Below are 23,659 nucleotides of genomic sequence, written 5' to 3'. Positions count from 1 at the left end.
CAGCACAGGCTTAGGACATTTCAAGTTGGTTTAACTTAAATGTGACACATTGTAGAATCATGTTCTTAGGGTCAAAGTACAAGGAGGCTTTCTGGATGAGAGAAAGCTGTGAGGGTTTCTGGAGCAGGCAGCCTTATAGGATGGGAAGACTCTGGGGCCAGAGAACAATGGGGAGGACACTGTTGAAGTGGGGCAACACAAACAAAGGGAGGACAATGACCTGGTCAATACATGGGGAAATGGCTTGTCAGGAAACAGCAACCCACTCATGATTTGAGTAATTTGATGTTTATAAATTATAACTCAATAAGAAGTGACCTTATTATAAACTCTCTCCTGATACTTAAGAAAATGTGTCTGGTTGTCCAGACAGACAGAAACAACAACTGGAATACTGACAGGATCCCAGACAGATGACCTCTGTCTACTGCTTTCCCATGCCTGACATCTCTTAGGCCCACTTTATTTGTTCTACCTGCACATGACCAAGCCTGGATGCCCTCAACTCATATCCCACAGCCACCAAGCTTATAAACCATTCCATACTTGCTCTGCAACTAGTGTCTCTAAGAGATTCCCTAGATCCACTGTGATCTGATCAGCTATGGTTAAGGGAAGAAAATACCTATGGCTGCAATGATCTATTTCCATGGTGGTGGAAGGGTGTTTTCAAAGGAGATAGGAACTGCATAAAAATGACAATTACAAAGTATCTGAGGGTTTGTGTTGAAAGGAATTGGGAAAAGGGTTGGATGGCTGAGGTTGACTAAGTAAAGTCGAGCAGGATCATGCACAGTATTCTTTAGGCAGAAGACAGTCTCTGCTGTGGAAATATTTTTATATTGGGCTTCAAGTTCCCTGAAAGTGTATCCTGTATGCCTCCAAGAAATGGAGGCAAAAGTCTTCCTCCTCAGAGAAGAGGACCAGGGAGGAAGTTCAAAACAATCTAGGGCTCAGTAGAGGAACAGTTTTCTCTGCAAAGGAATGCTGTTGTGAGCAGTTTACTGGCCTGCCTCCTCTCATTATAAAAACTTCCCTTCCTCAGCACCCAACAAAGCAGTCACCTCTTATCTCCTGCCTGCAGTGGCAGAAACATGTCCAGATTCCCCGTATCCAGATGGGGCTGTGTCAACTGGTCCTAATTGACATTTAGAGAAATGGAATAGACCTATGTGGCGCTATGGGTTAATGTGCTGGACTGCAACGTTGCTATAAACTGCAAGGTCAGAGGTTCAAGCTAACCAGCTGCTCCTTGGAAACCCTTTACAGGGTCCCTATGGGTTGGAATCAACTTGATGGGATTCCATCATCAACAACAACAACCTCATCCCAAAGGATTTGCCCTAGGAAGTGAAGCAGCTGTGTCTACCCCATGTTCAATTGTGGTCATAGGATGTTAAAACAGCATCCAGGGAGTATGATATGAAAAGGGGGAAGGCATGAAGTTGCTGAAGGGGAACTGGCAAGGTGAATGTTTAAAGGTCATGCCAGTCTCAGAGTAACTTTGAATATGTTGCAATTCTTCCACTTATCATAAACATATCTTCATTGAAGTTGACAGCATCAAGCAAGAAAGATAAATGGAAAAATACATGTCTTATGGAACCCAGTGGACAGAGCAGAACTGGGGACTGGGACCCTGAAGAGAGCTCAGGGGATCTCTTGCTCTGCACTTTATTTCTGTCTTGCTCAGCATGTCTGCTGTGAGCTGCTGCCATAGGCGGACTCTTGGCAATCCCATACACAATGGAATGAAGTGCTGTCTAGTCCTGCATCACCTCCATCATGGGGGAGGGATTGGACTGCTGTGAGTCACAGGGTTTTCATTGGCCAGGTTTAGAAGCAGATCTCCAGGCTTTTATTCCTAGCCTGTCTTTGTCTAGAAGCTTCACGGAAGCTTGTCAGCATCACAATAAGATGACTGTACATGAAGTGCACTGTCTGGGGGTTGAACCCAGGTCTCCCCCAGTGTTCCTACTGCAGCATATCTACCTCACTCTTTTCTCACGCAGCAGAGCGGCCAACTCTACTTCCCTGTCCAGAAGCAAAACCAAACAAGAGCCATCCGCTCCAGCCTATCATTTGCCTTTGTTCTCTGCCAGCAGGGCAGCTACTTCAGTCACCTGCCATTAGCCACTGTGACTGTGGCATTCATGTACGTGCCTTGACAAGAGCACTATTCAAGGATGTGCCTAGCTGAACTGGCTGCTGGACAGGGACTCCATGAGAAAACAGGCCTGCTTCAGCCTCATAAGTTCTGACAGCAATGCGTCGAGCAATGCAAATAGTCATCACTTTTCACAGCAAAATAGAAAAGAGGAAAAAAAGCATTTCCTAAACCTTTGTAAATGAGAAATAATTCATGCATGAAGAAAGTCATTCCAGAGAGATATTATTAAAATTCTGCCCTCTCTTGCTATTAGAAGAACAAAACAGGCAGCAAGCACTGGAGGCAACGGGAGGGGATTCTTTGCCTAAATCTTCAGCTTCAAAATAAATATGAAATGGCTTCTCTCTAATTTTTTATTAGAAACAAAGATGGTAAGTCATACTTTGTATATATTATCAGGAGGAACTGATCACTGGAAAAGGACATCATGGTTGGTAAAGTCAGTGAAAACTAGGAAGGTCATCAATGAGCTGGATTAACACAGTGGTTGCAACAATGGGCTCAGATAGAACAATCGTGCGATGGTGCCGGCCCAGGCAGTGCTTCATTCTGTTGGACACTATGAGTTGGAACTAACTTGCTGGCACCTGGCAACAACAACAAAAATTTTAAAGCTATATCCTTTCTCATTCAAGATAGGAAAGGAAAGAGGAGGACTACACACACACACACACACACATATTAACAACAACACATATGGCTGAGTGATCTAAGGTGCTGTGTTCAGATTACGGTCTCCCCTGGAGGCATGGTTTTGAATCCCACTCCTGACAAACCAACTTTTGGAGTCCTGGTGTGGTACTATAGGATAAGCACTTGACTTCACTTCAAGGTCAGTTTGAACCATAGGGTGGGAGGCTTATATTCACCACTCCTCAGAAACCCTATAAAGGGTCACTATGAACTATGAGTCAGAACCAACTCTAGGGCACTTTTCAACAACAACCAATAATAAAGATAGATAGATAGATAGATAGATAGATAGATAGATAGATAGATAGATAGATAGATAGATACATAGATAGATAGATACATAGATAGATAGATAGATAGGTAGATACGTAGATACATAGATACATAGATAGAGACATAAATAGATACATAGATAGAAAGATATAGTGTATTGGGCTGGCAGCCTAAAGGTCAGCAGTTTGAAACTACCAGTCATTCCATGGCAGAAAGGTGAGGCTTTCTGCTCCTATGAAGATTTACAGCCTCGGAAACCCTATGCAGAGTTGCTATGATTCTGAACTGACTCCACAGCACACCACCGCCACTTGTATATACATGTATATATGGAGTCCTGGTGTGGCGCTGAGGCTTAATTCGTGGGACTGCAAAGTTGGTTTGAAAGGCTGGTAGTTCAAGCTCACCAGCCACTCCTCGGAAACCCTATATAGGGTCAATATGGGTTGGAACTGACTCGAAGACACTTAATACATGGTGGTGGTTATGTGCTGCGGAGTCGGTTCCAACTCATAGCAACCCTATACAAGGTTTCCGAAGCTATAAATCTTTCAAGGAGCAGAAAGTCTCATCTTTCTCCCATAGAACATCTGGTAGTTTCGAACTGCTGACCCTGAGGTTAGCAGCCTGATTCGTAACCACTGCACTACCAGAGCTCCTTAACATATACATATATACTCACATATACGTATATGTTGCTGTTGTTGTTAAATGCCATTGAGTTGGTTCAAACTCACAACAACCTTGCATAGGGTTGCCAAGGTTTTTTTAAAAATCTTTGCAGGAGCAGAAAGACTCGTCTCTCTCCCGCAGAGTGGCTGGCAGGCTAAATATATGTATGTTGCTGTTAAGTGTTGTGAGTTGGTTCCAACTCATACCAATCCTGTATCGGGTTTCTGAAGCGTGGCTTGTGGATTTGAGCCGCTGACCTTGTGTTTAGCGGTCTAGTGCTTTTATTCATATTTTTGTCTTTATTTATATTCACATTTATAAAACTGGGGAAGAAATACTTCCTGAAAAGTTGACCTTCATGGGCTTGGCTTTGGAAGAGTGAAGAGAAGAAACTCCACAAGGAAGAACTAAACAGGCATGCCTTTGAAGAACTTGGGATTGTTAGTGTTACCTGGTGCTGACTCAGCTCCAACTCATGGTGACCCGTCCGGCTTGGATCTACTGTGCAGCAACTGTGCATTTTGAGTGCATTTCAACTTTGAGTACTACATTTGTTGTACTCTGTAAATTTTTCATTTGTTAATTTTCAAAAGTAGATTAACAGATCTTTCTTCCTAGGCTGTCTTAATCTGGAAGCTTCCCTGGAACCTGTCCACCATGGTTGACCCTGCTGGTACATGTTGCTGTGATGCAAAACTTCTAGCAACATAGCAACCTGAAAGCCACCACAGTATGACAGACTAACAGATAGGCAGTGGTGGTATGGAATGCCACATTTAAACCACATCTCCAAACTTGAATGTCATCAGGGTCGGACAAGAAATTTAAATAAATGAGTGAAGAACGTAACACATTGGAAAGAACATATGCCACCTAAAGGGGGCAGTTGCTATCAAACTCCATAAACTGAGATTCTCATGGTGGAAAATGGGCCTAGAATTGCTAGCTAGATCTTCAATCTTTTCATAAAAGTCAGAAATCTGAAATTTTATGTGTAATTTTTTCATTCATTGTTTAAATATTTTCTTAAAACACTACACAAGTCGAACCAAGGATAGCCATCCAAGAAAACCAGTTTTCAACCAATGATTTAAACTTTTTTGTTATTGCCTGCTTTCTTGGTCACTGGATGTTTCTGGATATGCTAATAGTGTGATTTGTGAGAAGCCCTGTCTTGTGACCAACACATGCAACCCTGAAGGAGGTCTGTCCCAGGGTCAGAGGAATTTACATGCACACAGTCTACCAAGTCCTTCCAGAATATCTTTCCTCAATACCACTGAATTGGAGGAAACTTTTTCAATTTCAAATGTATTTCCAACCACAGTGTTCTCTTCAGCACACCAGCATAATCTACTGTGACATGGCCTATTTGCTTGAAAAATGACAGGACAGGGACTTGACAATTGGGACTGGCCTGCCACTGCCTGAAGGATCCTCCAAGGACCACAGGAACAACGCAGCCTCCTCTCCCCACCTCCTTGACGGTCTTGATACATGGCTCTTCCCAAGATAAAACCTTTCAGAGCTTTGTAAGTAAATTCAAGAGTTACATTTTTCTGTTTCTGTCATTTAAACATGCAATCTTGAATGGCTGCAGCTTCCCCAGAGGGTGATGTGTTTTGACATCCGTATTTAGGGCTGCTATTATAAGGTTTCTGGAGATATAAGCCATCAGGATATCCCTTCTGAATGGATAGCACATGGTACACAAATAGCTCACCAGCTCACATGATGTTAGAAGATACGTTATTTGAGGGCCAAAAGTCCTGGTAGGCACTTCAATAGCATTAGCATAAAAGTAGCACATAAATAATCGTGCTAATGCTTAGGATTCTTACTGGGGCTAACTGAGCACCAAGTGTGTATAAATGAAGCTCTACAACTGGGACTCAAACACTGGCTCCACTGTGTTTTCCTATCTAGATAAATTTTATTCCCAAATCAATAGCCAAATGGAGAGGGAAGAATCATATTTATAATATTTTACTCTCAAAATATATATTATTAGGTTTTATTAAAATATAAGAATACCTTCGACTTATGTAGCATGTTTCTTCATTAGGATCCCCAAGTGTTCATATTGTTATTTCATTCACCCTCACATAGTAACAACTCAGGATATTATCGGGATGTGTCATTTATCTTCTCCAGGGTCAGTTTGCTTATCTGTCAAATGGGAGAATCGCATACTCAATCTCCCCTACCTCTATCAGCCTGCCATATGGAGATATCTATGATGTCTTCAATGTGGTTATGATACCAGAAGCTATGTGACAAGTTTCAGTAGGATTTCCAGATTAAAAGACAGGGTAAGAGGAAAGATCTGATGCTCTACTTCTGAGAGTTAGCCAATGAAACTCTATGGGTCACAACAGAATATTGTCCTGCACAGTGAAACTCACTAGTTTGAAGGCACCACATAACAGCCACATCAATGGACTCAAATACAGTAACAATCATGAGGGTGGGGGCTGCCATGAGTCAGGGCCAACTCAACAGCAACTAACAAGAGCAATGCTCCATCTAGTGCACAAGATGGCATGGGGATAAAAGCCCAGTCAACTGTGTGAAAACACTTTAAAGAATCGGGAAAACTATATACAAACTGAAGGTATTAATCATTTTGTTTCCTCCAGATCATCTGGTATTTCCCAATGGTCATCCTGTCCAGCTCTTATATGTGACTGAATTCTGGTTATGAGGAGCTAGAGTGTGGAGGACACTAAGTGGTTGACTCCTTTTCAACTACACAGTAGACAGTGAACTAGAGGGGTGTGAACACTGAACTAGGGGTCAGACAGACTGGAAGACTGGGTCAGCTTATACCAGAACCAGCAGGTTGAGTGTTTAGCCATGGAACTAGGAAGTTAGGATTTCAATACAAAGATTTCTTTACTCGGATCATATTTATTTTTTATTGTGTTACACTATTTTCAAAATATATTTTTACTACCACTCATCTGTCAGTGACTTGCTATGATGCCATAAGCTATGTCACCAGGATTTCAAATACCAGCACGGTCACCCATGGTGGACACGTTCCTGTGGAACTGCCAGACTATGAGAGACTCAGAAGAGAGACATGGCGGTCTGCTTCTGAAGAAACTAGCAGTGGACCAAACATGGAACGCAGGAGGCTTGGACCGGATGCCAGCTGGGCACCCCACCTCTCCACCCGCCAGCAGCCCGAGGTCCCCACTACCACCACCCCCTGTGCCCTGGTGGCTGTTGCATCCGTGTTGGGGAAAGCCAAGCCGATGCACTGGGAAAGCGATCTGGGCAGGCTGCCTAGAGGGCGGCGTGGAGATCTGCATCCCTTCCCCATTGAGATGCATGAAGACATAACTGCAGCTGGATGAGCCCGCACCCCTGCCACCTTACCATGGCATCAGGACCATCTGCAGCCATGGCATCGTGGGTGGATACTACCGGTCTCAGCTCCCTGCTCTCAGGCTCTGTCCCCAAAGAGGCCATCAGGTTCAGTATGTTCTAGTTTCTCAGCAACCACATACGTGACCCCCAAGGACAACTGGACAGCACTGTGCCGCTTAGGTGCCATGGGAGCTGACGCCGTGGTGGTCATGTGCCCCATGGAGATTGTAAAGGTGAAGTCCATCCACTACCAGACCTCCTCTAAACCCAAGTACAAAGGATTCTTCCATGGTGCCCGGGAGATGTACGGGAGTAAGGGCTAAAAGCCACATACCAGAGTGTCACGGCCACCATACTGAAGCAGGGCTCCAGCCAACCTCCTTGTGCACTTGGTAGTTAGGTGAAAACCCCAACAAGCCCGTGATCCCACTGGTCACTAGCGCCATCTTTGGGACCACTCCTGACATGGTTAAGACCAGGATATGGGGCCTAGAGGCACACTAGTACGGAAAGACTTGATACAGCTGCCTGCAGATTCTGAGGAATGAGGGCCTCAAGACGTTCCACAGAGGTATCATCCACGGGCTGGGCTGGGTGTGCCTAGATGAGGCCATTGTGTTTGTCATCTATAACGAGGTGGTGAAGCTGCTCAACAAGGTGTGGAAGACAACAGAGCCCAGGTTGGGGCTTCCAGACCAACCCTCCCACATCTCATGTGATTGCAGAGCAGCATGCTAAAAGGTCTCTGCCTGTGTCCTGCAAATTCTATGGCCCATGTCTGATTGTGTGTCCCTCGAGTCCATGTGTGTCCATAGTGCCATGTGTCCCCGTGTGATTTGTGTGTGATTTGTATGCCAAGCTGGGCCATGACTGGGGGTCCCTCTTGCCTGTGAATCTGAATCTCGTGTTCTGTGTTGTGTGACCCCCGTACCCTGCTTCCTGAGGTGTTTATATGGCTTGCATCCACAGCTCCTGTAGCCATGGCCTGGTCCCAGTGTGCCTTCCACCCCGGGTGGCAGGGGCTTCCTGCCCCAGCTGACCACAACTGCCTCTGGTTCTTGCCTGACCTTACCACATTCCAAGGCTATGTGGCCCCTGCTTCTCCCACAACTGGTCTTAAGTGGCCCTCTGGCACTTCCTCTGCCCAGGACAGGGTGGCATCCACCACTCTCAAGACCACCTTTCTAAGGCAAAATAAGCCAGATCATATCTTAAAAAACAACAAAAGCCTTACTCAGTAACAAAGCATTGTCTGACTTAATGCCAAAAGATGAACCCTCATGTTGGAAGGCACTCAAAATACTGGGAGAGAGATGCCTCCTCAAAGTAGAATCGATCTTATTGACATAGATGGAGTAAAGATTTGGGGACCTTCATTTACTGATGTAGCATGACTCAAAATGAGACAAAAAGCTGCAAACATTCATTAATGAGTGGAACATGAAATGTATGAAGTATGAACTTAGGAAGATAGGAAGTTATAAAAATGAAAAGTTTTGTATAGAGATTAATATCATATACGTTGTTGGTGTTAAGTGCCGTTGAGTCACTTCCAACTCATAGTGATGTGGTATAGGGTTTCCAAGGAGTAGCTAGTGAGTTTGAACCACCAGTCTTGCAGTTCAAACTGACCTTGAGATCGAATGCTTAACCTATGACTGCATACCAGGGCTACATCTGTGGAAGGAAATGATGGAAGAAGCTAAATATCATCAGTCAGAATAAGACTGTGGAACAGATCCTACACATTAGTGAGCTGAAATGGACTGGTTATGGCCATTTTGAATTGGACAATCATATGTTCTACTGTGCCAGAACTGACAAGTTGAAGAAGACTCATTCATTAGATACTTTTTTCAACAACACAAACGGTGACTTATACACATGGACCTCACCAGTTGGACTACAAAGATCCAAACTGATTTTTGATGTTTTTAAGCATCACTGAGTCAAGGAGAGGCTGGTGAATTTGAACTGCCAACCTTGTGGTTTAAACTGACCTTGTGGTCCAGTGTTTATCTTACAGCACCACACCAGGGCTACAACTGTGTAAAGAGATGATGGAGAAGCTCAATATCATCATCTAGCACAGATGTGATGCCTTACACAATAATGACCACAGACAAGACTAACAGTGGGAGGCCATCGAGTACGGCATATATTAAAAACTAAAAAGACAAGAAAACACCAAAATGGATGTTAAAAAGAGACTCTGAAACTTGCTCTTGAGTGTAGAATAGCTGAAGCTAAAGGAAGAAATGACATAAAAGTGCTGAACAGATTTTAAAATGAAAGAGGAAGCCCTTTCGTGAGATGAATTGATACCAGGGCTGCATCAAACACAGCCAGGACTGTGAGGATGGCGCTGGACGATGGCGGCTGAGAGTCACAACTGACTAAGTAGCACCTAACAGCAGTATATGTTTTATAACCCAGCTCATATCCATTTTGGAATCAGCAGGGAGGGAAAGGAAGAAAAGAAAAGAACAAAAGCAGGCAGGTAGGATATAAAGTGTGCAGGCCCATTTGGGGCTTTCATTGTTGCGGTTGTTGTTATTCGGTGCCTTCAAGCCATTTCTGACTCATAGAGATCCCATGAACAACAGAAGGCAGCACTGCCCCGTCTTGTACCATCCTCACAATTGTTATCTTTGAGATCTCATTGAGGATCTTCCTCTTTTTCACTGACCCTCCACTTTACCAAGCATGATGTCCTACCTCAGAGACTGGTCCCTCCTGATAACATGGCCAAAGTATGAGAGATGAAATCTCAGCCTTCTGGCTTCTAAGGAAAATTCTGGCTGTCCTTCTCCCAACACAGATTTGTGGGTTCTTCTGGCAGTCTGCGGTACTTTTAATACCAACACCATTATTCAAGTGTATTTATTCTTGTAAGAGCTTCCTTATTCATTGCCCAATTTTCACATGCATATTGTTGTTGCTATTGTTAAGTGCCATCAAGTCAATTCTGATCCATAGCGACCCTGTATAGAGCTTCAAGGGAGCAACTGGTGAGCTTTGAACCTTGTGCTTCAAAAAAACTTTGCAGTTCAGTGCATTAGTCCACAGCACCACACCAGGACTCCTCACATGCATATTTGTTGTTGTTGTTAGGTGTCATCGAGTCAGTACCAACTCATAGCGACCTTATGCACAGCAGAACAAAACAACTGTCCAATCCTGAGCCAACCTCACTATTGCTGCCATGCTTGAGCCCATTGATGCTGCCACTTTGCCAATCCTTTTCGCTAGGGGTCTTCCTCTTTTTCTCTGACCCTCCACCTTACCAAACATGATATCCTTCTCCAGCGACTGGTCCCTCCTGACAATATGTCCAGAGTATGAGAGATGAAGTTTGGCCATCTGGCCTCCAAGGAGCACTCTGGCTGCACTTCTTCTAACACAGATCTGTTGGTTCTTTTGGCACTTTCAATATTCTCCTCCAACACCATAACTCAAAAGCATCAATTCTTCTATGGTCTTCCTTATTCACTATCCAGCTTTCATATGCCTAAGAGGTTATTGAAAATACCATGGCTTGGATCAAGTGTACCTCAGTCCTAAAACTGACATCTTTGCTCTTTAATGCTTAAACACTTTTGGGCCTACGACCAGCCATATTTCTACATCAAGATTCTTTGCAGGCCAGGAAAACAGTTAGCTTGGTAATATCCTTCTAAATGTTGAAATTGGGGTATACAAGGTGTTTCTGGATTCCCTGCAGGCACAACAGAGAAAAAGCGCATTTCAATCAGCAGAGATACCCTGACTAACCAGGCCAGCATTCAAGTTAACGGCACAGAAAATGGAGTCGAAGCATCAGAAAATTGTTTTAATATCCAGAATTTCTACTATCGCACTGCCATTAAGATGATGCTAATGGAATGTAATAAAATGTGGCTTGAAGAGGAAAGCCATCTGCTCTAAAACTTCAATTAATATGATTAAGATATAGCTGGTAACTACCCTTTTACACAATAAACTTGCATCTGATGCACACTCTGCATTTTATGGATTATTATAGCAAAGCTAATGCAGTCAGATCAAGTTAAGTTGTGCCCAATTAACATTCGCAACCAGCTCTATTGCCCAGAGCTTTGCTGAGGAAGGGGGGAGTAGAAGTGCCTTGGATTTGACTCCTGCCCTAAATTATACATCATTTCTGCTTTCATTCCTCAGAATACAGCAGACACAGGGGTTTCTCTATCTTCTGTTTTTCTCCATCCTGTAGGGTAAAGGCCAAACCACAGTGCTTGACGACATGGATCCGACAGGGATCCATGTGAGGACAGACACTGGTCTTGCCCAGTAAAATGCTGGGCTATGAGATGGCGATTAAGTGTCCACTCTGCTCTGACGAGCCAGCTGCTGTCGAGTCAGCTCTGGTGGCAGCGGCTCCACGTGTGAGAGTAGAACCATACTCCCCAGTGTTGTCAGTGTCTGATTTTTCAAGCCTTGAAAACTGCATGGAATAGTTCTACTCCGACAAACACAGGTTGTCATGAGTCAAAATCAACTTGATAACAACTAACAGCAATATTTTGGAAGTTGATCCAAGTAGACTCTATGGACTTTCTTTAGAGGAGACTCTGGGCGAAGTAGAACTTTCAATTTTACTATTAGCAACTGAACGTATTGACCATGTGCACCAGCCAGGAATTTCAACTAACTGGTGCTGAGATTTGATTGGCAGTCCCTACTGCTTTCTTCTGTCAATATTCTACAATTAAATTCAACAACTTTCCCTAAGAATCTATTATGTGCATGCCACTGGGGGAGAGGAGACAAGATAACAGGAGAAAAAGGTAGCCCTGATACTTAGGAAGGAGTGGCTGGGTCATGCAAAGAGTCCGATTCTTGGTTACTAACCAAAAGGAGTCTTGGTGTGGTGATGTACGATAAGCACTGAACTTCTAATTGCAAGGTTGGTGGTTCAAATCCACCAGTTGGCCCCCAGAAATCTTATACAGGTAACTATGAATTGGAATCAACTCAACAACACTTAACAACAATAACAACCAAAAGGTTGGCAGTTTGAATTCACCCAGAGATGCCTGAGCATAAAAGCATGGTGATCTACTTCCCAGTCATTGAAAGCCCTACGAAGCATAATTGTGACCCACATGGGGCCACCATGCGTTAGAACAAGTTAACAGCAACTGATCTGGTTTTGGATTCTCAGAAAGCAAGGAGAGCCTGCAGGAGTCAAAATGGGCCGCTCTGCAAAATCTAACAGCGTTTCTTCTGCGCTCAGAGCAAAATTTACTTCTCCTTTTCTCCAAGTTCCAGCAGAGTTCATCTGGGCAAATGCAAGGCAGCTGTCTTGCAAATGCAAGGAAAAGCTCTTTTTTTTCCTTCAGTGGTGGAAAATGACTCATCAAAAAGCTCAAGGCCCATGCTCGGTCATACCATTTGAGTGAAATTGACCCCACTCTGCCAAGGGGACATGTTTCAAATCATGACCAGCAGTGCAGGCCATAAGCCAATGGTGATTGGCTCAGGGATGTGCACATGATCAAAGTCAGATTAACAAGAATCAGGCCCAGGACTTGCGCTGGAAAATATTACAAAAGAAATGATCTCCTTCTGTTGTGATGTCTGAACTGGAGAACATCACCATGGAACAACTGGGGGAGCCTGCCTGAGAAAGAAGCCAATGGAAGAAAACAAAGCGAAGTGATAGGTAAAACAGAAAGACTTGATGACATTATTTGAGCATCTAGTTCTACTTGTGCACAAAAGCAATTTATCCCTTCACCAGTCTGCTGCTTGGGCTAATAAACTCATCTTTTGGAAACTATTTTTAGGTTGACTCTTCTAACCTGTATGAAGTAGATGACACAGAGTTGAAAGCACCAGAATCTTTATGGTCCTGGGACTATTGGAGGGGTGGCCACACATCCCAGGGACACACAGAACTGAATTGAGAACTCTCAGAGGTCACTTTGTTATTCTGATCAATGAGATAATTGGTTGTTCTGGCCAATGAGGTCATGGCATAGACTGCAACCTCATATAATCCACCCTCTCTCTCATTCCCTCTCCCAACCACTCCTTCCTCTTCCGCCAAACATACCCATCAACCTTGGTAACCATAGGAAGGACCTTGCTTAGCTGGATTCATGCTTCATGCTCACACTTTTAAGAGGCATACAGCCTGTGTGACCCAAAGCAGCATTGGCAGCCTTTCTTAACTGACTTTTGTTCCAGATCACTATCTAGATATTTCAGGGAAGAAAAATCATGCAAATACACTTCAGTTCAGCAGATCAGTTAGAGGTGATACCCAGGGAGCTGTGTCTGGGGCTCACGGTCCCCACAACTGCCTTTAACTTTACATCCAAATGCCCATTGATAGATCTCAAAGCTGAGTTGAGCATAAGAACATAGAGATGAGGCAGGAGGAGGACTGATAAGACATGTTAATATTGCATGGAGTGCTGGTGTAGCACCATAGGAGAAGCACTCAACCTCAAGGTCAGTTTCAACTGCAAGGTCAGTGGTTCAAACTCACCAGCTGCTCCTAGGGAACCCTATACAGGATAGCTATGAGTTGGGACTGACTCAATGGCACACAACAACAACAACAACACCTAATATTGCATAGACCTGGAAACAAAGGCCAGGACTACAGAGTCTTGGCAAGTTGCCTAACTTCTCCATGTCTCAGTGTCCCTTTAGGCTATGGGGATGGTTATGGCAATACCTTCTTTATGGGCTCACAGGGAGGGTGTCAGGAGCTGAGGCCAGATTTTGTTTTATCTCTTTTCTTTAGACTTAGCCTTCCTGTCCCAGGCACCAAGCTAGGAGTGTTGGCATGCTTTCTCATTCAATCATCACAAAAACACTTGTTAGGTGGCTATTGATTTTGTCTGCTAGGCAGGGCTATGTCAGTCAATCTTTTGGTTGCAGAGAATAGAAGCAGTCTTTTTCTCTTAAGGAAAAGAAATATGAAAAAACATCGCAGATTTCAAGAATCACTTAAAGGCCAGAAAATTAGGTGTGAGGTGGGCAGGAAACAAGGTTGTGCAGCAGAGTCTGCCTGGCCCATGGCCAAGGAGCTGACCTTCGGGTGGCTCCTGCAGCTCCTACCAATTGGCAAGGCCACAGAATGGAGCACCTAAATGGCTGCGCTTTCGTCACTTTCTGGTTTTTTGGTTCTGTCTCTTTCTTTCTCTTACACACACATCAGTAGTAGAGAATGGGGTCTTGAACTTAGTGTTCCTCTTTTATCACCCTTCTAGGTCAGGCTCCTGCAGAATGAGGGACAGCATAGTAGGCAGGGACACAAAACTTCAAACATGCATACAGAATTGTTGTTATTGTTAAGTGTGTATTGAATTGTTTTTAAGTGATGTCTCTTCAGTTCCATCCCTGTATAGGGTTTCTAAGACTTCACAATGAAAGGGAGCTGAGAGCAGGCTATTAGGCTGGGCTGCAAGGGAAGTGTGTCTCCCCACACAGAGCAGAAACTAGGGGAGAAACCCTGGAGGTACAGAAGCCAGGCAAGGCATGAGAAGTGGAACACTCTGGGGCTCAGGGTCTGGGCTGTAACTCCTCAGACAGGATCCCAGGACAAGCTGCCCTCAGGGCACTGAGCCAGCCAAGCCAGCAACTGCTCTTCTAGCAGAAAACCTCATAAATCACAGCTGACAGGACGGGGCCCTCTGCTGTGCACACCTTTTGTTTGGGGACAAATGGCACTAGAGCACGCACATGTACTTTTTGTGCTAGGCTTGCATATGTGTGGAGCAGTGGCTCTTAGGCCAGAGAGCTGAAATGAAGAGACCATTTCTGCCCACACCCCTCAGACACAGCAGGGCTTCCAAACCTAAGCTATTAGAATATCGATTGTTCTATGGTTTTTAAAGTTGTCCTTTTGTTCAGATCACTGCCTAACCCAAGCAAATATGTTTTTAAAGAAATTTTATTCCATATAGCCTATAAATGAAAAATCATTATTAGCCATGAACAGAAGGTAACTCTAGCTTTCTCCTGCCCTCCTTCCGCCCTGCCTTCCTTTTGTCCTTCTTTCCTTCCTTTTTTCCTCAAAGATTCAAATCTAAAATCCATTGGGTGGGGCACAGCAAGATTAAGTGCTGTGTTGTGAATCAGCCCCATGTGTGGTGTCATAGCATGAATTGGGGAGGAGGACATCCTTGCAGCATGAAGAGGGGACCAGAGTCCAGGGATGGGGGTACACACTGGAGGTGCAAGGAATGTGGCAAACAGAAAAGCAGAGGTCATTTGTCTCAAGAATGGCCAATGTGGAGTACTGGAGTTCAAGCTGAGTAGAGAGGACATCTATGGGTTGAGTGGCAGCAGACAGTCAGAGTGTTGGTTCAAGAGAGGTGAGGAGGGAAATTGCATGCATGGACTGATGGAGACAGCAGGTGACTTGGAGTGTTTGAGCCTGAGCAGGTGAGACATGCAAATGCAACCAGGGTGGGGGAGAGAGAACTCAGTGCCAAGTTTCCAAGTCCAAGAAAGGTGAGAAGGGCATCTCTGTGTGAGCAGCTGTGGTGACTGGACATGCTACATAAAGGGGAATTGCTTCAATAAACTAACGCTACCAGAAGCTAGGTGTCTCACTTTGGAGAAAGGAATTACAAATATGGAAATGGAGAAAGCTAGAATGAAGCCTGTGGCATTGGGTTGAAACTGGTATGAACTCATCATGAAAGCTAGAGATATAGAAAGATAGGCAGAATTAAAACTACAAATACAAGGGGACTTCAAAATATTCATGAAAAAATGGAAATGAAAGATAATGGAATTTTTTTGTACATAAATATTTGTGTGTGTTCCCATTGAGAGGACTTGGGGACGCCAATAGCAATGAGAACACTTAACATCTAAATTTTTATTTCTAAATATCACTCTCCACCAAAAGTCACCAGGGCTCTTTGGAGAAATGGCTGATTCCAGGGCTAAGGCTGAAGAATCTGAAAAAAAAATTGCGCCAGAAACCTAGGAAGTACTCAGAGAATGATGGGGGACATTTCAAAATGGCAGAGAGGCTAGAATGTACCCATTGGAGAGGTTCTCACTGACCAAACCAAGGACAACTTGTACATCAAAATGAAAAATGGCGCTAAGAAAGTTTAACCAATTGAATAAAATAGAAACCTGTGAGTCCACTGTTGTTAAGTGCCGACTCATCGTGACCCTGTATAGAGTGTTCAAGGTGACCACCAACCTTGCAGTTAATAGTTCAATGCTTATTCTACAGCGCCACGCAAGGACTGCTGTGAGTCCATACAGATATAAATAAGTGAATAAATGAAAAAAATCTTTTTCTCTCCACTTATTCATTTATTTATATCTGAAAGAAAAAATATCTTTTTCTGTCATCAGAAACCCCATTGTCATGAAGTCTTTCTCCTGGAAAGTGACGGTGGGTTCAAGATACTTACCTTTGGGTTCGCAGCCAAGCCCTCAGCCACGGCTCTTCAGGAACCCAACTGATATATTTTAAGGAACTGATAGAATTAGAAATGCACTGTTTGGCAACAGTCAGAATATCAATTAATTCATTCAAGAAACATCAATGCTAAATGAAACTAGTTCTTGAAGTCTTATGAGGAACACGAAGTTTATGTAGCTTCAATCCCTACAAAAATGCTTCTTAAGTAAAAGGATGAAAGAGTAGCTTTCTATACAGTGGGTGAACCTGGCAGACACCACCTTAATCAAGAAATCAGAGCTAACATCAGCAGTAATGGGACAAATCAACATTGTGTACCACCAGATAGGATACAATGAAGAGAACACATAGCTTCTGTGATATTTTGTCAAAGGTGCATAATCTGAACCTAACCATGAAGAAATTTCAGACAAACCCAAATTGAGGGACATTCTGTGCGATCATTTTTATAGTATCAAGGTTTTGAAAGCCAAGAAAAGAGTTAGGAACTGTTCCAGGACTAAAGCGATAAAAGAATTAAGTACAACCCGATTAAGTATTAAGCACAATTTAGAATTAAGTACAACTGGACCGGATTTTCTGGCTAGAAAGGCGATTACTGGTCCAATTGGTGAAACTTGAGTGGGCTCTGTGGCTAAAATTGTGGCTACATATCAATTTTAACTCCCTGGATTCTGATGTTTCATTGTGGTTTGAGAGAGAATTTCCTTGTTTGTGGGAATTACACTGTATTCACAGGTGATGGGTATCATTGTAGCAATTTACTTTTAAATGGTCCAAGGAAATATTCTGTAAATTATTTAACTTTTCTGTAAATCTTAGATTGTTTCAAAATAAATATTATCTTTAGTATTAAAAGAAGGAGCTCTGGTAGCGTAGTGGTTACAAATTGGGCTGCTAACCTCACGGTCAGCAGTTCAAAACTACCAGTTATTCCGGCTGAGAAAGATGTAGCTTTCTGCTCCCGTAAAGATTTACAGCCTTGGAAATCCTGTGCTGTTGTTATGTGTCTTGGAGTAGTTTAGGACTCTTAGCGACCCTGTACAGGATTTCCAAGGCTGTAAACCTTTGCGGGAGCAGAGCAGACAGCCTCATCTTTCTCCCACAGAACAGCTGGTGGTTTCAAACTGCTGACGTTGTGGTAACCACTACACTACCAGAGCTCCAGCTGGATACTACTATTATCAGGAGGAACCAATTGTTGGAGAAAAATATCATACTTGGCAAAATAGAAAGTCATGAAAAAGAGGAAGATGCTCAGTGGGATGGGATGGATTAACTCAGTGGTTGCAGCAATAAACTCAAATATATCTTCTGTTATAAGGATGGTTGCAAGACCCATGTGATGGTCCATGTTATGTGTCAATTCAAGGATTTGACACTATGTAATCATCTTGCATTTTGTGATCTGATATAAGCAGCTACTCAGTTGAGAGAGGAATTTCCATGGGATTGTGGTCTGTCTCCAGAACATAAATTGATGTTCTGGAGAAGCTTGCTCTCTTGTTGCCTGACCTCTGTGTCTCAGAAAGTAAGCCTATAACTGACCAGCTGAGGCCTCTGGCATATAGCTGATCAGCAGAGGTCTTTAGCCTATTGTCTACCCACAGATCTGGCACTCGCCCCCCACCCCCACAATTTCATGAGCCATTCATTTCTTCAGAAGTGTGTGAGCCGTTTCCTTGAAGTAAGTTTCTCTCAATGTAAATCTATATACACTTCACTGGTTTTGCCCCTCTAAAGAACTCAAACGAAGACAACGAGGCAATGTTTCATTCTGTTATACACGGGCTGCTGAGTTGGAACTGACTCCACAACCCCTGCCTAACAACAACGGATCCTATGTCCTGCCAAAGACTTGGATCCTAAGGCCTATTCTCTTTTGTTTGAAATGGAAATTAGTAAGAGATGGGTATTAAGGGCATGTTTACAACAAACTGAAACTTTCTTCTTCTGTCCTCAGAAAAGTGGAAGACATTTAGAAAAGCAATAACTTTCTCAAGACTTGTTTTCTTATTTAATGCTGTGTTTTTCTAAAATCATCTCTCATACCACTAATAGTGTACATATTTGGTCTACATTTTGGGAAACCCTGGACTGCCACTGCCCAAAGTACTTACGTAATGAATGCTTGTGCTTGCGCAGATGTGTGAGGATAGCCTGCTTCTCTAGCAAATGACTAGTTGCTTCAAAATAGGGGAAGGGCAAAGAGACATGGTCAACTGAAAGTCCTGAGTTCTCTCCAGACTTGATCCTATTTGTCTTTCAATCAACATCATGTTTAGCCTCCGGAGTGTGAATAAAATGTGTTTTGAATTTCAGAATCTAAACACAGTTTCTATTGGCATCTTTACTTGCGTAGTCTGGTGGTGGTGGTGATGATGTGCCGTGGAGTCGGTTCTGACTCCTAGCGACCCTGTGCAGGGTTTCCAAGGCTGTAAATCTTTACAGGAGCAGAACACCTCATCTTTCTCCTGTGGAACAGCTGGTAGTTTTGAACTGCTGACCTTGCGGTTCACAGCCCGATCACACATTTCCTTCCCCAACCTGAACTCTCAGTATCTCCCCTTCCTCTTTGCCCTGACATAGTGAATGGTACTGAAAGGACTCAGCTGCAGTCTTTCCACAGCTTGTTTGGCAGGACTGTAGAACTGCTGCCCCACTGATGAGCAACTCCTGAGCCTGTTTTGCTGAGCTTGTTTTTCAGGAATGGAGAATAGCAGCTGATGAGCAACTCCCTAAACTCTGCCCAGAGGCCATACCTCCTGTAGGGCCAAGCAATCGACAATGTTTTTAATCACCTCCTAATATCCCCTGTGACACTGTGGGATAAAGCACTGGGCCACAGGGCTGGTTAGAATCACAAGGTCTGCAGTTCAAACTCACCAGCCACTCCTTGGAAACCCTATACAAGGTCAATCTGAGTAGGAACCAATTTGAATGCACGTAACAACAGCACTATATCCTGTGATGCTCACCCAGATCTTAAACCACCTCCCAATATCCTGTTATACTAGCCCAGAGGGTGCCATCACTTAGCTTGTAAAGCTGCCTTCCATTCCACCTGTCTGAAACACCCACTTTGCCTTCCCTCCTTGTTGTTGTTTTTGTTGTTATGTGTCGTGGAGTCGTGTACGACTCATAGTGACCCTGAACAGGGTTTTCGAGGCTGTAAATCTTTATGGGAGCAGAAAGCCTCATCTTTCTCCCGCGGGACAGCTCGTAGTTCCAAACTGCTGACCTTGTGGTTCACAGCCAGATTCGTAACCACTACGCTAGCCTTCCCTCCTAAAATCCCTATAAAAGTGTAAAACACCCGACCCTCAGGGTCTGCACTACTCTCTGGTGTTAGGTCCCTTCCCTCACTTGGAAAGTAAATACAGTTCTCTGCTTTGAACGGCCATACTTGTGAAGTGTTTCATACCCCACGACTCCCACCTAACCTAACAGGTACCTCGTTCACCAGTTTTTCATCTAGAGTCTTGATCATCATCTTTGACACATCTTTACCTCCATACCCCCATATATCCGCTCCATAAATACTTCCTGTGATTCTACCTGAGAGCATAGCACAGATGCATACCACCTGAGAGTACAGCACAGAGGCATACCCCATATCTACTGCCTCCATCCCAACTATAGCATCCTAATGGACCACCCACTTCCCCCCTAGACCCTCCTGTTCATTTTCCAAACTGGAGTCAGGGGACATTTGTAAAAGATCAATCAGATCAGATTTATCTGAGTGATAAGAACATGTCATTTCAAATCTTCAAACTGCACTGTCTAATGTTGTAGCCATTAGACACAGATGACTACTTAAGTTTAAATTAAGTTAAATGAAAATTAAATACAGTTAAACATTTGATTCTATGTCAGGCTAGTCAAATTTCAAATAGTCAGTAGTCATATGGAACTAGTGGCCAGCACAAATGATAGAATATCAAAATGTTCAATTTGACTGTGCTGCTTTCAAAGACTTCATACTTCTTTTTGATAAAGTTCAAACATCTTGCCAAAGTCCACAAAGAACCTCTTAGTTGTATCTGAGTCCCCTCTCCAATGTCTCCCTCCACCAATCACTACAAAGTAGCCACAGTCCAGTCACCACAATCTAGCCACAGTGGCCTTCTTGTCATTTCTTAAATGGATTGAGTCCTTTGCCACCTCAGGTTTTTATGCTGGTGTCCCTGTCTGGAATATTCTGCCATTCTGTCTCACTAATTCCTAGTCTTCCTTCAGCCTTCAGTTTAAACAGCCCTTTTTCAGAGAAGCCTTTCTTAACTCCTGAATCTAAATAATTAACCAATTATTATATGCTCTTTTGGTACCCTGTTTTTCTTCCTCTATGTCACTTGCCATATTGGCAATGGTGGTATACTTATTTGTTTGCTTGATTGTGTAAGGAGAGAGACCCCATTTTTTGTTTACTGTTGTTTCTTCATTGTCTAGCGAAATACCTGGCACATAAAATTCACTCCAAAGATTATTTGTTGAGTGAAAGAATGAGTTTACAACAATGTAACATTTTAATTTACAGATTTCTTTGGGAGTTAGGCTGAGCATGGTGTGGGTAGCAGAAATCAGGAAAAACATCACTTTTCCATTTGTCTTTCTACCTACCACTTCCTAGCTGTGAGTCTTGTCTACTGAAGCAATACAAAAAAGGACTTTGTCTCTTGGCTTCATTATTCAATATCAATTCCTCATCTGTGAAATGGGAATACATCCTGTCTGCCTAATGTCTGGGGCCCAACAGCCCATCTCTTGAGAACCATTCCTGCCCCAGTTTATAATTATGTAATTCTTTGTTCAGAAAGCTGGTTTCCCCTATTGGCAAATTTGGAACTAAGTATCCTTCTACAGAGGTTAATTGCACAGAAAATGTAATTTGTGGGCCATCAACTTTTCCCCCCTCTCATGTTTATGCTATTAGGCTGCCATTAATGCTGAGCTTAGAAATGTCCTAAAAGTATCAGGAAGGAAAGGGAAAGCAAGGAGAAGCCTAATATCTGAAACACACATAATTTGGATCATGTACCATGAAAAAGGGAGAGTTGATGTTGCCTGAGAAAGAGCTCACTATTGAAAGCCATTGCCACACAACCTGATTAGTGAAACAAACCTGTAACAATGCCTAGCCCACAGGAGACAAAAATGCCTCCTACTTAGAGTCATTAAGTGTAGAATCTGAGGGGATGAAAGCAGTTCTCAACTCCAAACAAACCAATAAATCCAAACTAGGAAGACTTGAGCCCTGGTCTCTTAACTTGCTACTGAGAGCCCTTTTAAGGCATCATTGCCACAGCTCCGGATAATAGGGAGTTAGAACTGATTTTGCTGAATGCTTCTTTATCATTTCCCATTTGCCTACTACCAAAGTTGCCCTATCAGGAATGGCAGGTAGGATGCATAATTATGATATTATGATGATATCACAAAGGTGTTAGGGGAAAGCTTTTTTTTTTTTTTTCCACCCTGAGAGCCAGATATTTGAATACTGCTCTGAGTCAATAAAATCTCTTTCTCATCCTTCTGTTTCATAGCCATTTGGACTCAGATTTCCTCCATCATGAGACAACACAGAAACCAACTGTTTCCTGTGTCTTCACCCACAGGACTTGGGCTTACTGCAGGGTCCAGAACAGGAAAGTGGTTCTCTTGACTCCCTGCATCCCGCCAGTGATTTCTCTCTACCTGGTCTACCATTTAGAGACATACTAAACATAGTATCAGGAGGGACCAGTCCCTGGAGAAGGACAAGCAAGATTAGAGAAAAAGAGCAAGATGGATTGGTTCAGTGGCAACAGTGATGTGCTCAAATGTAGCATCGATTGTGAGGTTGGCACAAGACTGGACAATGTTTCGTTTGTTGTACATAGGGTTGCTATGAGTCACTACCGACTAGATGGTGCCTAACAATAAGTGAACAGGAACACATGTTACTCTGTTCCTTCTGAGCAGTCTGGGATCCATGTGAGATGCTTTGCTGTTGTCCAGTGCTCCAGGAGAAATTTTGCTTTGAACCCTTTATGGGAGGTCAGCCAACAACTCTCATGTTCCCATCACAGATTTTGAGCTTATTTCACTGAGTCTCTGGTTCTTCCCTGAGCTAAAAAAGCAAATCTTTATTAAGTTCAATGCCACTGCTTTCCCAAATAGACAACATGCATGACCCAGTAGCCTCCAACCTAGTCCCACATCTAGACTTGACATGGAAAAGTCAGATAGGTTTCTTTCTAATGAAATCAACAGAGACTCAGGCAGAGCTCAGCTCTCATCCCACCACTTTACTGAGTCATCATCTTCTACAATCACCTAGTACATGCCAGGCACTGGGTACAAAGCAAATGATGAGCACTGTCAGAGAAAGAGTCAGGCTCTTAGTGTCTAGCTCATATTCATTCCTTCATCTAAGTATGCATCAAATGGGTATTGATCCCTCACTCAGCCCACATACTGGAGGTAAGGTTGTGGTCCCCTAGAGCCAACAAGGTCAAACCCATTGGGGACCTCATTTCTCAATAGGATGAGCAAATAAATTATATCCACAAACCTTTCTGAGTCCCTTCTGTGAGATACAAATTGAGTTAGGTCTTGGGGCTGGGGAAAAGAGAAGCTAGACTGTGGGGAATAGAAATTGGAATAACCTCTCTACCTTTGTAGAGATCTCACTCAGTAGGGAAAATAAGTCTGAAATAATTCTAACACAAAGTGTAAAATTAGTTACAGAGTATAAGAAATATGTTTTTTGAATCTTCTTGAAATCTGTACCTGAGAAAAGGGTCAGAAGGTAGAGTATCTTGGGAGTAAAAAACCACTGATTTCCCATCCTTTCCTCTCTCTATCCAGTGCTCTCTCCTCTCTCTATCACACATACAAACACCCACACACCCTAGATTATTCTAACAGTATACGATAACCAAGGAAATGACTGCTCCAGTGATTAAATCTAACTATATTCTCTAAAGAAACACACTAGGAGGCATAGGCCGTTCGGCAGGAATAAAGAGATCCCAAATTAACCACAATATGGTTGGCATAACTGC

General features: G+C 43.3%; 1 pseudogene; it reads left to right on the top strand.

Annotated features, from left to right (window-relative positions):
• Window positions 1-6,933: 6,933 nt before the first annotated feature.
• LOC102836776 lies at window positions 6,934-7,921 on the top strand (annotated as a pseudogene).
• Window positions 7,922-23,659: the final 15,738 nt, after the last annotated feature.

This window comes from Chrysochloris asiatica, unplaced genomic scaffold, assembly GCF_000296735.1.
Source record: "Chrysochloris asiatica unplaced genomic scaffold, ChrAsi1.0 scaffold00204, whole genome shotgun sequence".
Classification (NCBI taxonomy): domain Eukaryota; kingdom Metazoa; phylum Chordata; class Mammalia; order Afrosoricida; family Chrysochloridae; genus Chrysochloris; species Chrysochloris asiatica.
This window is presented reverse-complemented; position numbering and strand designations above follow the sequence as displayed.